The sequence below is a fragment of the Bos grunniens genome, chromosome 3 (assembly GCF_055505025.1).
Source record: "Bos grunniens cultivar Pamir isolate PY7600 chromosome 3, Bosgru_T2T1.0, whole genome shotgun sequence".
Lineage (NCBI taxonomy): Eukaryota > Metazoa > Chordata > Mammalia > Artiodactyla > Bovidae > Bos > Bos grunniens.
Genome location: NC_141167.1, coordinates 106970139 through 106983814, shown reverse-complemented (window position 1 = coordinate 106983814; position 13676 = coordinate 106970139). Strand labels below are relative to the sequence as shown.

The window sequence follows — 13676 nt, the reverse complement described above, 5'->3', positions numbered from 1 at the left end:
TATCAGGATACACAAGAGAAACAGGGCTGGACAGGTCTTCTGTTCTGGAGCTGGGGCAGGATTAAGGCAGGGACTCTGAGTGTTCAGGGAGAGAAACACTCCCTGAGGGATGGCAGGTTCCCATCTCCAGGGGTTGACTGGGCAGGGTGGTGAGCATCCAGGATACTCAGAGTTGGGGGACCCGGGATATGGTTCCCCTCCCTGCAGCCCCCTCCCTCAGGGTGGGGCACCCACCTTCAGCTTCCCAGACAAAACAAAGTCTTTCCTTGTTTCTCCCTCTCGTGTTCCCCAAGTCAGAACCAGAGGTGGGGGTGAATGAGCCAGTGAAACGTGAGGGACAGTGGCTGTTCCCACTGCCTCAGCCCCCCTCCACAGGGCTCCCCGGCCTCTGCCCCACCCAGTCCCTGCCTGGCCTGGCCTGACTTCCCCTCCTGGCTGGGGAGGCAAAATCACACTTAACCCTTCCTCTCTCACACCTCCCCATCTTTGAGAAAAGACACAGGATAAAGGAGAGGGGATTCTCACCCTAAGTTTCTCTCTTTCCAAAGGGTTCACCACCACCACAATGGCCTCAATCCTAAACCTGAACTTCAAAGTGGGCCTTTACCCTAAATATTCAAGCCTAACTCTGAATCCCAGATGTCATCATCTGCTCTCCCCCTGCCAGGGTGTAGATGGTCAGTCCCAGCAAAAGCAGAAGGCAGGGAAGGCCAGGTCCAGAGGAGCGGAGCCTACTGGAGGTAAGGGTTGGCAAGAGTTGTGTCTGGGTGGAGACCAGTTTCCAAGCCTGTCTCTCACTTGGCCAGGTGATGACAGGTCTGCTGCTGAATTCTCCGGGCCTCAGCTTCCTCATCTATAACAGGGGCAGAGTGACTATCAAAGAAATGAGGGTTGAGCTAACATGTTTGCTGTCTAGGGAGTTGTCCACCAGTAGGGAAAACAGGAAGAGGCGATACCAAGCATGAGCAGTTAAAGAGCAGCATAGAACCCTGAACTGGATAATGAATTCCAAATGGGTTCCAGAAGCCTGGAAGTTGGAACATCTGTAAGTGATATTAGAATATAGTTGTTGAGTGCAAAGGTCCAACTATCAGAATACAATTGTTGGGCAGTGGAAGAGACACTTGTCTTGAAGACCAATGACCTTGGGGAGGGGACCCTCCTCTTTCCCATGGCATCCTGGACATCTGTGTCCCTAACACTTGGCCCAGTGCCTGCATTCAGGAGGTGCTCAGTGTTCCTTAAATGAACAAATGCATCTGGCCCTGCCACTTCCCAGTTGACTGACTTTGGGCAAGTTGTATCTTTTCTTTCAGCCTGTTTCCTTGTCTATAACATGGGGATGCTGCCATGTTTAAGTAACATGCATTTAAAGGGAGGCTTCTTGGAGGAGGTAGATTTCAGGCTTTACAGAAGTGCCTTATGCCCACAGTGAATTCCCTCATCCAACAAAGATTTATTGAATATCCACTGTGTGCCAGGCACTGCTCTAGACACTAGGGAGACAGCGGTGAATAAAACAGATCAAAATCCCAACCCTCATGTAGCTGACATCCAAGTGGAAGGAGATGGCCCATAAATAAAAGACAAAATTATAGTTTGTTGGGGCTTCCCCAGTGGCTTAGTGTTAAAGAATCTGCCTGCCAATGCGAGAGTCACAAGAGATACAGGTTCAATCCTGGTGAAGATCCCCTAGAGGAGGGCATGGCAACCCACTCCAGTATTCTTGCCTGGAGAATCCTATGGACAGAGGAGCCTTTCGGGCTATAGTCTGGAGGGTCACAAAGAGTCGGACACGACTGAAGCGACCTAGCGTGCACGCATGCACGCACGTAGGATACTGCTCAACAAACTGGGTAACTGACACTTTGACACTCTTTAGTATATTTTCACAAACATTCTCAATCTGGTCCACAAAACCACCTTATGGGCTGGGGATCATTTCCCTGTTTTACTGCTGAGGCTGACTTTCCCCAAACTAGACATTACTAGGCCGAGGCCAGAACATGGAAGAGGTGGCCTGGACCATGATTCCTTCACTATCTCATGCCACTTTGATGGGACGTGTGGGAGGAGTTGGGGTGGACTGGTGCTGGGAGGAATTCTGTACAGAGGTGCTGAAGTGGGAAAGAGCTGAGGAGGGTACACAGCTCAGCTGAGCAGGGAGACACTAGAGGTGAGGTGGGAAAGTGTGGGAGCAAAGGCAGGACTGGAGAAGAGGGAGATGGAGGCAGCCACCTGGCTCAGGGATGGAGACCTGCGGGAGGGAATCTGACTGCTTGAAAAGGCTGGGCTCAAGGAGAGAAGGGAGGCCTTGAGACCTGCAAGGAAGGAGTCAGAGGCAGCAAGTTAAACAGTGGGCTCAGCAGAAGGGTGAAATGAGGAGGGCTTTGAGGGGCATAGTAATAACGATTCATGTGGGGAGGACTGTGGAGTACCTACTATTATTAGGCACTAGGTATCCGCATTACTATGTTGAACCTATACAATAGCTTTACATGGTGAGTACTGTTATTAGCCCTGTTTTATAGATGAGCAAACTGAAGCCCAGGGAGATTAAATTATTCCTTTAAGGCAGGGATTCTCAAAGTTTGCACTACTGACATTTTGGGCCTGATAATTCTTTATTGGGTGGGGAAGGGTCTGGGCACTGTGGGATATTTTGCTGCCTCTCTGGCCCTCTATCTACCTCTGCCCCCAGTTATGACAATCAAAAATATCTTCAGACAGTGCCAGTGTCCCCTGTGGGGCAAAATCATGTCCAGTTGTGAACCACTTACCTAAGGTCATATGGTGAGTAGCAGGACTGAGATTTTAATACAGGTGGACTTGACTTTGAACACCAAGCACTTACTACTACTACTACTAAGTCACTTCAGTGGTATCCGACTCTGTGCGACCCCATAGATGGCAGCCCACCAGGCTCCCCCATCCCTAGGATTCTCCAAGCAAGAACACTGGAGTGGGTTGCCATTTCCTTCTCCAATGCATGAAAGTGAAAAGTGAAAGTGAAGTCACTTAGTCGTGTCTGACTCTTAGCGACCCCATGGACTGCAGCCTATCAGCCTCTTCCATCCATGGGATTTTCCAGGCAAAAGTACTGGAGTGGGGTGCCATTGCCTTCTCCCAAGCACTTACTATCAGGCTGTAGTTCTAGACAGGTAGGAGTGGGAGAGACGCATTCAAATGGATCCTAGGCCACTGGGGAGACAACTCCCCCATAGGGATGGGAAGAGGGGAACTCCTGGAGGAGGGTCTAGGGAGTGGAAGCTGATTTGGAAAGTGGGAGCTGGCTCACAGCCATGGTTTGAGGATCCCTTTATAGTAGGTTCCAGAGGGAAGGTCCCTTTCTTATTCATTCTTTGATCACAGGGTCTGGCACAAAACACCTGTTGAACTGCTGAGTCACTCGTGCACAGGTGAATATTATAACCTTGAGAGTGGAAGGACTCTCCTGTTCTGTAAGTGGTTGTCACGTACAAGGCACCCGGCGAGGGGCTGTGTGGGGCTGATCCCACTTAATCTCCACCTAAGCCCTAGGAAGGAGGTATTATTATTGGCATTTTATGCACCAAAACCCCCAGACTCTGAAAGGTTGGCTAACTGACCTCAGGCCGCCCAGCTGATTAGACTGCCTTCTTCCCGCTCAGACTCAGCTAGATGGAATGATGCAGGCTGTGGGCAATTCACTTAGCTTAGTTTAGCCAGGAAGGCCCTTAGAAGGAATGTGTATTTGACAGCCCTTTGGAAAGACAAAGAACTCTTCATTTGAATGAAATCTCACCCCCAGAGCCTCTCTAGCAGGGAAATTTTGGGACCCCTTCTTGGTGATCCCTTGCCCAGAGGGCCCTCAGGCCTCTGGGGAATAAGCCCCTTTCTTTACAAATAGGCTTCTAAGGCCAGAGAAGAAAAATTTTGCCCAAGGTCACACAGGTGGGCCTGCCCAGAACTCCTGAAATAGTGCTCTGACCCCATCATATGCTACCACAGGAGACATAACACCCTGCACAGGGCCCCTCAAGGGAGGGCATTAACATCACCTTGATGTGGGGGTGCTGCCTGCTGAGCCAGAGACCATGTCTATTCCTTCAGGGAACCAGCCTGGTCAGAAAGGGCCGCTGGATAATGGGCAGAGAACCAGCCTTTAACATCTCACACCTGGCTGGGCAGGTCTCCCAGGCGTGACCCTTGGACAATTAAGATTACTACCATAACAGTCTCAAATCTCTTAGAGACGCACAAACACCATTACCCTCATCACACAGATGAGGAGATTGAGGCTTGGGCGGGTTAACTGATTTGCTCAAGGCCACGCAGCAGACAGTGACAAAAGAAGGCCTCAAAGTCCAGGTGTCCGCCTCCAGCCTAACATCCCACCCCGTCAGCTCAAACCCTGCAGGAAATCCAACTGCAAAATCTGAGGATCTGCCTGGGAGCTCCAGCCCAACATTTCAAACCCCCTTCCCCATCCAACTGGGCCGAGAGAGCCGCCCACCTGAGAGCCTCTAGTTTCCAGACCTGTCACAGGACACACCAGAATACACACCAGACTAGGGCCAGAGAGGAATTCCGCAGTGACAGCTCCCTCTCTTGCTCTCCATCCCCCAGATTTGGCCCCTCCCACCAGGTGAGGGTGGGGGAGGGTGGGCGTGGGAAGGGGCGGGGCATCGAAGATGTGGGTGGAGCCATGTGGACCGGCTGGCCCCGGGCTGATCGGCTGGGGCTGGTAGGTTGGCTCGGGCTGCGGCTGGGTGGTTCCTCCCTCCTTCCCTCCCGGAGGCGGGCAGTGCTGACGGCTCGTACTGACGCAGGCCCCTGCGTGTGGGCGGCTGCCTGTAAGTCTGTGTGTCTCTGTATGTGTGTGTGGTTGCTGGGGCCTCCGAGGTCTCCTAAATGGGGGTTTCCTCTCCCTGTTGTCAAGGAAACAAACAGAAGCTCCACAACTCCAGGGCTGGGGCTGGAAGGGCAGGGTCCCCGAGCCCTACACACCCATACATTTCCAGAAGGTGAGGCAGAAAAGGATTCCCTGTCCCCCTCCGCTCTCAGGGTACTGACCAAACGTGACCAAACAGTGGGGCCCTGAAACTGGAGTAGCCGCCTATCCTGTTTGCAGAGCACTGGGGAGTTTCCTAAGACAAGGGAGTAGTGGTGCTCAAACCAGGACAGGTCCTGGCAAACCCGACAGCTGGTCTCCCTACATGTTCATCCAAGTTTTGCGGGGAGTCTCTTTTTAAAATATAAGAATATCTTTTACAGATTTTACACAGATATATGACGATGTGGAAACACGGGCAGACTCCTCTGAGGGTCTTGGAAAGGCCTGTGCAGCTGAGGGTCCCTGAGCTTCCCCTTCATCACCTTCACTAGAAACCCACCTGAGGCCCCAGTCCCCATTGCCCTTGAGCTCCGTGGGTTGCTTTGAAGGCTACCCACCTCTCCCACCAGGCACTCACACTAGGGGGATCCACTGGGAAGGTGAACTCTTGCAAGGAGGATGGTGTTAATCTGCAGATTTCCTGGTGGGTGGACCGAGCAAAGGGTTCTTTCTGGAGAAGTGGTTGGGCTGCCAGGTGGGGCAGGTGGCTCGGCAGCGTCTCTGCCAAGATCAAGAGCTCCTGGAGAGAGGAGTCATGGGTCAGGGAGGGACTGTGTTGGGCCAGTGCTTCATCATTCATTGCCTAGAAGCCAGAACTTCGGAGCTGGGAGGAGTTAGGGCACCACACAGACCAGCCCCCTCATTTCTAGACCCGCCTTGGTCAAACTCCCTAGATTGCCCCGTCCCACCATCCCTATGCTGCCCACAGGCCTGCCCCAGAGTAGCACCCCGTTTGCCCTCTTTGTCCAGTAAATCCAAAGCTTACAGGGCACCCTGAGAGCCCACCTCACTTTGGCCCTCGACCCTTGAGGGGGTCTTCATCAGAGTAACAGATAATGGGGAAACCACTGGAGCAGGGTGAGGCAGCAGGGGCTGGTCGGGAGAGACAGGATGCATGGGCTGAGGCTGTGCTCCCAGGCTGCCCAGGGAGGGGCTGAGGGGGCATCTGTTTCCTCTTGGCCAGGATTCCCTCAATCTCATCCCCAGAGGAGGTGAAAATGGTCCTGGCTTCCCAAAGCAGAGCTTCCCGGCCTGGGAATGGAGGATGGTTGAGGTGTCTATCAAAACATCCCATATCCCCTCTCTTCCCTCTGCCTGGAGCTTCAAGGAGCTCAGCTAGGGTTTAGGGGTGGGGGCACACTTCCTGTTGCAGCAGAGAGTTGAGGTCCTGGGGCTCAGTGAGCACCAATGATGTACCTGAAGCTTTAGCCAGGCTGGACTCTCAGTGGATGTAGTGGGGTAAGGGAAGGGGACTTGTCTGGCTCGGGGTGTGGGGTGGAGGTGGGGGCCTCACCTTAGTGGATCATGGGTGGAGGATGGACCAGAGAGAGGTGAGCACAGAGGGTAAGTGGGGATGAGGGAGACATACGAGTGAGTAAAGGAAGGAGGTTAGGGAAGAAGTCTACCGTGAGAGACGAAGAACTGAGCTTTGAGGCAAGGGGCAGGGGGTCAGATCTGGAGCCCAGGCCAGGGGGGACCAGGAGGAGTGGCAAGCTGGGCAGAGGGGGAGCCCAGGAATTGAGGAGAGGGGCAGCTAGCTGCCCAAGCTGACGCCAGCACTCCAGCCCCAGATCCTGGTGGGGCAAATATTTACCAGGCAACAGTTGCTAAGTAAGGAGGAAGGAGGAGGAAAGCCAGTAGCTAGAGGGCTTTCCAGGCTCCTCCCATCCTCACAAAAGAAGAGGGTGAGCCATTCTGTTCTCCTCAGCCCTCCACCCCCACCACACAGGCGTGGCCACATCCCTTCATGCACACATATCCTGGAATCACCCCTACCAATGCCCCCCCCACCCCCACCAAACCCCAAGCTGGTAAGAGGACAGAGGGCTGGGCTAGGGGCAACTTCATCCCAGGGCTGCCAGGCCTTCCGCCTACCCTAACAGCTCTGCGGGCTCAAACCTTGTGAAATTCCCCTTCCCAATCTGTTGTTCAGTGGGGGCTGGAGAGGAGGGTGGTCCAAGCAGTCAGGATACAGTGAGGGAGAGGATGCTGAAGGATGGAGTCAAGATGTCCAGGGGGTGCAGGCTGCAAGAGAGGATGCGGAGGCGGAAAGGCGGGGAAGGAGTGACTCCATTAGAGGCTGTTCAAGGGCAGGCAACTGGGGGCTGCTGGACCCAGAGAAGAGGGATTCTCAGGAGTCCCTCCTGCCCTGGCCCCTGGGCAGAGGAGGGGGAGGGCAGAGGAGGGGAGGGTGTGCTCAAATGGAGCCAGATGTGGCCCATGTGATGTGGGCTGTCGTTGGCATGGGCACAGTAGGGGGCAGGGCATACAACTGCCGCCAGAAAGAATTAGTCAGAAGCTGGGAGGAGACAGGGGAGAAGGACCGCTAGCCCAGGACCCTCGGGGGAGCAGATGGAAGCTCTGGGGAAGGGTGGGAGGGCTCACAGCCTGCAAGAAGGGGTTGAGATGACCTCCCAACCATTGCCCTGGCTGAGCCCCGATTTCCTTATGCAGAAGAGACATCCTGACATCCCTTCCCAGGACAGAAGACGTGCCGAGGGCCCAGCTCTCGGCCTGACACGTGACAGGGGCTCTCTTCTTTTTACCCACCTTCTCAGGGTGAGGTCTCTGCTCTGCAGGGCTTCTCTTTGGGGGTCAGTGTGTTTAGACCCTCTGGAAATTGGGGCGCAGGAAGGGGAGGGAAGGGCACAAAGAGGGCGCTGCTGGGGCAGAGGCGGTTCCGAGCCCAGGCTCCCTGGCGCTGATGGAGGTTCTTGAGGGTCGAAGGGTCGGCCAGAGTGACTGCAGGCCCCATGGGTCCACCCTGAAATGGAGGTAGATGGAGGGCCTTCACTGTGGAATGGCACCAGAAAAGAGACCAAGGCACCTCCCCAGGGGGTACTTCCAGGAGCCCAGAGCTCACACAGCGTGAGCCAGCAAGAGGGAGAAGGGCTTGAGATCCCAGGAACCAAGGCAGACTTGAGGGGTGGGCCAGGGCACAGCCCTGTAGAAACAGAGGGACCCTTGGCTGGCCAGGTCCAAGCTGGCAATGGAAAGAGGGTTGCTTTCCAAACTCCCGTCGGAAAGTTTGAAAAATACACATGGAAACATGACTCACTGCCCCCTCCCCATGGCCCCTCTTTCCTGATTTCTGTGATTTTTTTTTTCTCCCAAGAGTTAATTCAAGTCACATTCTCATAGAAACCATACTTAATGAGGGAGGGCAAAGGGCAGGCTGAAGGAGGCAGAGAGGCACGGCAGGAGCTGTCTAGAGAAGGAGAGGCGTCCAGGGCTGGGCCAGACCAGTGAGCGGCAATCTAGCTGCAGGGGAACACCTCAGACAAGCTTCCAAACACTGAAATGCTCAAGGGAGGGAAGCAGAATCCATTCACACACAGCCAAAGCTGCTGCAGAGTGACTGCTGCGCCCTGTGGCCCCGTGTAGCTCAGGCCCAGAGAGCGGCCTTCTGGCCTCCTCCTCAGAATCCATTCCGGAGGCCACAGCTGAGGCCAGAGGCCCAAGGAGGTGGGAGTGGTGGCGGAGCTCCCTGCACTCATCGCCTCCGCGGCTCCCTCCCCAAAACGTGTCCTGGAGCTGGGCTCTCACCCTCTGGGCTGGGGAGGATCCTGAGGGCCGCCCCCCCCCCCCCCCCCGTAGGGTATCCCTGGGCCAGGAAGTCTCAACCTATCCAGAAGAGGCCAGGGAAAGGGAAGCCCGGCCCTGGGCCAAAGGTGAGGGGCCCTTCCACTCTAGACAGCTCTCAGGAGAGGCCGTCCAAGATTCCCAGGGCAGGGGTGACTGCTGAGCTCCCACACTTGCCATCCCTCCTTGGATGTCCCACATGGAGCTCCTCAGGCCTCCCCACCACCAGCCCAGCCCCACCCTGTGCCTCCTCCTCAGCCTCACCCTTTCTGTTTCCCTCGGGGAGCAACGCCTCCCCCCCTACCACCACCAAAGTCCTCTGGATCCAGAATCTCTCTCCGTTCTGCCCACTGCATCCAGCCCCTGTGGTTCTTTCTGTTTTGTTTTTTTGGCCATGACACGTGGCTTGTGGGATTTTCGTTCCCCCAAGCTGGGCCCTCAACAGTGAGAGCGGGGAGTCCTCACCACTGGACCGCCAGGGAGTTCCCCAGCTCCGACGTTCTGATATCACACCTTCAGCCCTCGCCTGAGGAACTGCAGGAGCCTCCGGCCAGTCTTCCTGCTTCCACCTTTGCCTCTGTTCTGATCCTTTCTCCTCCCTAAACCACAGCCATCTTTCCAAAATATAAACCTCAGCGTGTTTCCACAAGACTTCAGACTCCCTGACTGTATTCGGGATAAAGTCCAAATTCCTTGAGCTGCACTGTAAAGCCCTCCTTGACCCAGGCTCTGCTTGTTATCTTCAGCCTTGCCGCTTGCCTCACTCTCAGTTCAGTTCAGTTCAGTCGCTCAGTCGTGTCGGACTCTTTGCGACCCCAGCGACCCTATGAATCGCAGCACGCCAGACCTCTCTTCCAGCAATCCCGGTCTCTCTCGTTTGTTCTGAGCTAACCTTCTGGGACGTGGCACACGCTTTGCCCTCTGACCAACTCCTCCTCATTCTCCAGGCTCAGCCAAGAGTGTCCTTAAGTCAGGGTTAGGTGTCCCACTAAGCCCCAACATCTCTTGTCATGGGAAATTGACACAGTGTTCACCTCTGTCTTCCCACATCAGGGGAACTGCTTGAGGGTAGAGGGTGGGTGGATCTGGTGCTGGTGGTTTAGTCGCTAAGTCGTTTCCAACTCTAGAGACCCCACAGACAGTAGCCTGCCAGGCTCCTCTGTCCATGGGATTCTCCAGGCAAGAATACTGGAGTGGGTTGCTATTCCCTTCTCCGGGGGATCTTCCCAACCCAGGAATTGAACCCAGGTCTCCTGCATTGCAGGCAGATTCTTTACCAACTGAGCTGGTGGGTTTGTCTCTTCCCTTTATTCTGAGACACCCAGCATGGTACATAGGGACAGAGAAGTTTCTCTTCACATGTGAGCCAAACATCTCAACATATCTCCCTCCTGAATGGGTACTCCCAAAGCTCTATTTCTCCCTCTACTTTTTCCACTCATCCCACTCTTCACCACCTAATTCTAGCCCCGCCTGCTTCCCACGTGCCTCTTGCTGCCTCCCTGCATTGGAGCTCTTCCTGTGCCCTGCAGCCAGGCCTCTCTCCACACCCAGCCCACAGTTCAGTCAGTCGCTCAGTCGAGTCTGACTCTTTGTGACCCCATGAATCGCAGCACGCCAGGCCTCCCTGTCCATCACCAACTCCCAGAGTTCACCCAGACTCACGTCCATCGAGTCAGTGATGCCATCCAGCCATCTCATCCTCTGTCGTCCCCTATCTCCTCTTGCCCCCAATCCCTCCCAGCATCAGAGTCTTTTCCAATGAGTCAACTCTTTGCATGAGGTGGCCAAAGTACTGGAGTTTCAGCTTCAGCATCATTCCCTCCAAAGAAATCCCAGGGCTGATCTCCTTCAGAATGGACTGGTTGGATCTCCTTGCAGTCCAAGGGACTCTCAAGAGTCTTCTCCAACACCACAGTTCAAAACCGTCAATTCTTTGGCGCTCAGCCTTCTTCACAGTCCAACTCTCACATCCATACATGACCACAGGAAAAACCATAGCCTTGACTAGATGAACCTTTGTTGGCAAAGTAATGTTTCTGCTTTTCAATATACTATCTAGGTTGGTCATAACTTTCCTTCCAAGGAGTAAGCGTCTTTTAATTTCATGGCTGCAGTCACCATCTGCAGTGATTTTGGAGCCCAAAAAAATAAAGCCTGACACTGTTTCCACTGTTTCCCCATCTATTTCCCATGAAATGATGGGACCGGATGCCATGATCTTCGTTTTCTGAATGTTGAGCTTTAAGCCAACTTTTTCACTCTCCACTTTCACTTTCATCAAGAGGCTTTTGAGTTCCTCTTCACTTTCTGCCATAAGGGTGGTATCATCTGCATATCTGAGGTTATTGCTATTTCTCCCGGCAATCTTGATTCCAGCTTGTGTTTCTTCCAGTCCAGCATTTCTCATGATGTACTCTGCATATAAGTTAAATAAGCAGGGTGATAATATACAGCCTTGACATACTCCTTCTCCTATTTGGAACCAGTCTGTTGTTCCGTATCCAGTTCTAACTGTTGCTTCCTGACCTGCATACAGATTTCTCAAGAGGCAGGTCAGGTGGTCTGGTATTCCCATCTCTTTCAGAATTTTCCACAGTTTATTGTGATCCACACAGTCAAAGGCTTTGGCATAGTCAATAAAGCAGAAATAGATGTTTTTCTGGAACTCTCTTGCTTTTTCCATGATCCAGCGGATGTTGGCAATTTGATCTCTGGTTCCTCTGCCTTTTCTAAAACCAGCTTGAACATCAGGCAGTTCACGGTTCACGTATTGCTGAAGCCTGGCTTGGAGAATTTTGAGCATTACTTTACTAGCATGTGAGATGAGTGCAATTGTGCGGTAGTTTGAGCATTCTTTGGCATTCATTGCCTTTCTTTGGGATTGGAATGAAAACTGACCTTTTCCAGTCCTGTGGCCACTGATGAGTTTTCCAAATTTGCTGGCATATTGAGTGCAGCACTTTCACAGCATCATCTTTCAGGATTTGAAATAGCTCAGCTGGAATTCCATCACCTCCACTAGCTTTGTTCGTAGTGATGCTTTCTAAGGCCCACTTGACTTCACATTCCAGGATGTGTGGCTCTAGGTCAGTGATCACACCATCGTGATTATCTGGGTCGTGAAGATCTTTTTTGTACAGTTCTTCTGTGTATTCTTGCCACCTCTTCTTAATATTTTCTTAATGCTTCTGTTAGGTCCATACCATTTCTGTCCTTTATCGAGCCCATCTTTGCAAGAAATGTTCCCTTGGTATCTCTAATTTTCTTGAAGAGATCTCTAGTCTTTCCCATTCTGTGGTTTTCCTCTATTTCTTTGCATTGATTGCTGAGGAAGGCTTTCTTATCTCTTCTTGCTATTCTTTGGAACTCTGCATTCAGATGCTTATATCTTTCCTTTTCTCCTTTGCTTTTTGCTTCTCTTCTTTTCACAGCTGTTTGTAAGGCCTCCCCAGACAGCCATTTTGCTTTTTTGCATTTCTTTTCCATGCCCAGAGCCGAGTCTCAATACCAGTAGTAACAACAGCTACTGTTTACGGAGTGCTTGCTATGTGTCGGGGCCTGATCTAGGTTCTTTCCATTCATTGGCTCATTCAATACCAGGCAGAAGCTAAAAAAAGAGATTGGCCCAAGAACCTGACCTGTCCGATGGTTCAGTACCAGTCTCTCCAGGAGTTCATAATTCTGTCGTCACTGTGTGTAAAGGAGATGGGTTATATGCGAGGCCCTCAATAAATGTTTATTGAAGGAATGAACAATGTAATTGCCTACCTGTGAAGCAGGTCCCATCACTACTGAAACATTATCTCTGAGCAGCCCTGAAAGGTGAGCAGGGCAAGGGCATTATTCTCACTTTATAGAAGAGGACTTGGTCCAAGTGAGTGAGGAGAGACCTGCTTCTGGCCACACAGGTGGTAGTGGGCTCCCGTTCAGTGGCAGCACCTCCGGGCCTTGCAGAGGGTCCCATGTGGCACAGACAGGGAGCTGCTGTCCAGAACGGGGGTGAGGGTGGGGAAGAATTTACTTGAGAGTTTTCAGGAGTCATGGCTGGAGGAAACCCAGTGGTCTCAACCCTCACTGGGCAACAAAATCACTTGGCCGGGGTGGGGACACTTCCTCTGTGGTTCAGTGGTTAAGAACCCACCTTCCAACCCAGGGTACATAGTTTCAATCCCTGGTCAGGGAACTAAGATCCTACAACTAAGCCTGAGTGCCACAACCACTGAGCCCAAGCGTTCTAGAGCCCATGCTCCGAAACAAAAGAAGCCCCTTCTCGCCACAACTAGAGAAAGCCCACGTGCCACAACAAAGACCCAGCATAGCCAAAAAATGATAATAATAAATAGCTTGGGAGAGGGAGCTTTCAAAACTGCCAGCCCCCAAAGTCTTAGATATTTTGATTCAATAATTCGTCTAGGGTGGCTGCTGCTGCTGCTGCTGCTAAGTCGCTTCAGTCGTGTCCGACTCTGCAGCCCCATAGGCGGCAGCCCACCAGGCTCCAGTGTCCATGGGGTTTTCCAGGCAAGAGTGCTGGAGTGGGGTGCTATCGCCTTCTCCCGTCTAGGGTGGAACTCTGGCATTTTTCGGCAAACACTACTTTAGTCTTTCGTTTAACAGATGGAGAAGCTGAGGCTGGAGTAGGAATCACAATGACAGCTGATACCGAGTGCTGATGATGCCCGGCTCTGCTCTAAATACAGCGGGTGGATTTTTCACCTGATCCTCACTGTAACCCTGCATGGGAAGGACTGTTATTATCAGCTCCATTTTACGAGTGAGAAAACAAAGTCCAGTGGGTCCAGAGTCACACAACCAATCAGCGGTGGAGCTGGGATTCAGATCCCAGAGACCTGGCTTGGAAGCGCACACTCTCAACCCCAGAGTTGCAAAGGAGCCAGTGGTGGAGCCAGTGGCAGAGCCAGGCCCAGCCAGGTGCCACCTCTTCTAGACAGAAAAGTCAGAAAGCTGGTGAGGGTGGGTAAACTGAGAGCAGAGAAGC

The 13676-nt window shown here is 52.8% G+C and overlaps 1 long non-coding RNA gene across 3 annotated transcripts in view; it reads right to left on the bottom strand.

The window, feature by feature from the left end:
* Nucleotides 1-4567: 4567 nt before the first annotated feature.
* Nucleotides 4568-13676, bottom strand: part of LOC147376678 (uncharacterized) — a 22389-nt gene continuing 13280 nt past the window's right edge. For 2 of the 3 annotated variants that reach the window (XR_015161132.1, XR_015161133.1), the window contains 4 exons: nucleotides 7646-7859; nucleotides 6995-7120; nucleotides 5454-5615; nucleotides 4568-4910 (listed from right to left, as the gene is read on the bottom strand). This is a non-coding gene — a long non-coding RNA (uncharacterized LOC147376678). The remainder of the gene's footprint in view (nucleotides 4911-5453; nucleotides 5616-6994; nucleotides 7121-7645; nucleotides 7860-13676) is intronic. The other variant, XR_015161134.1, reaches the window with a different exon arrangement.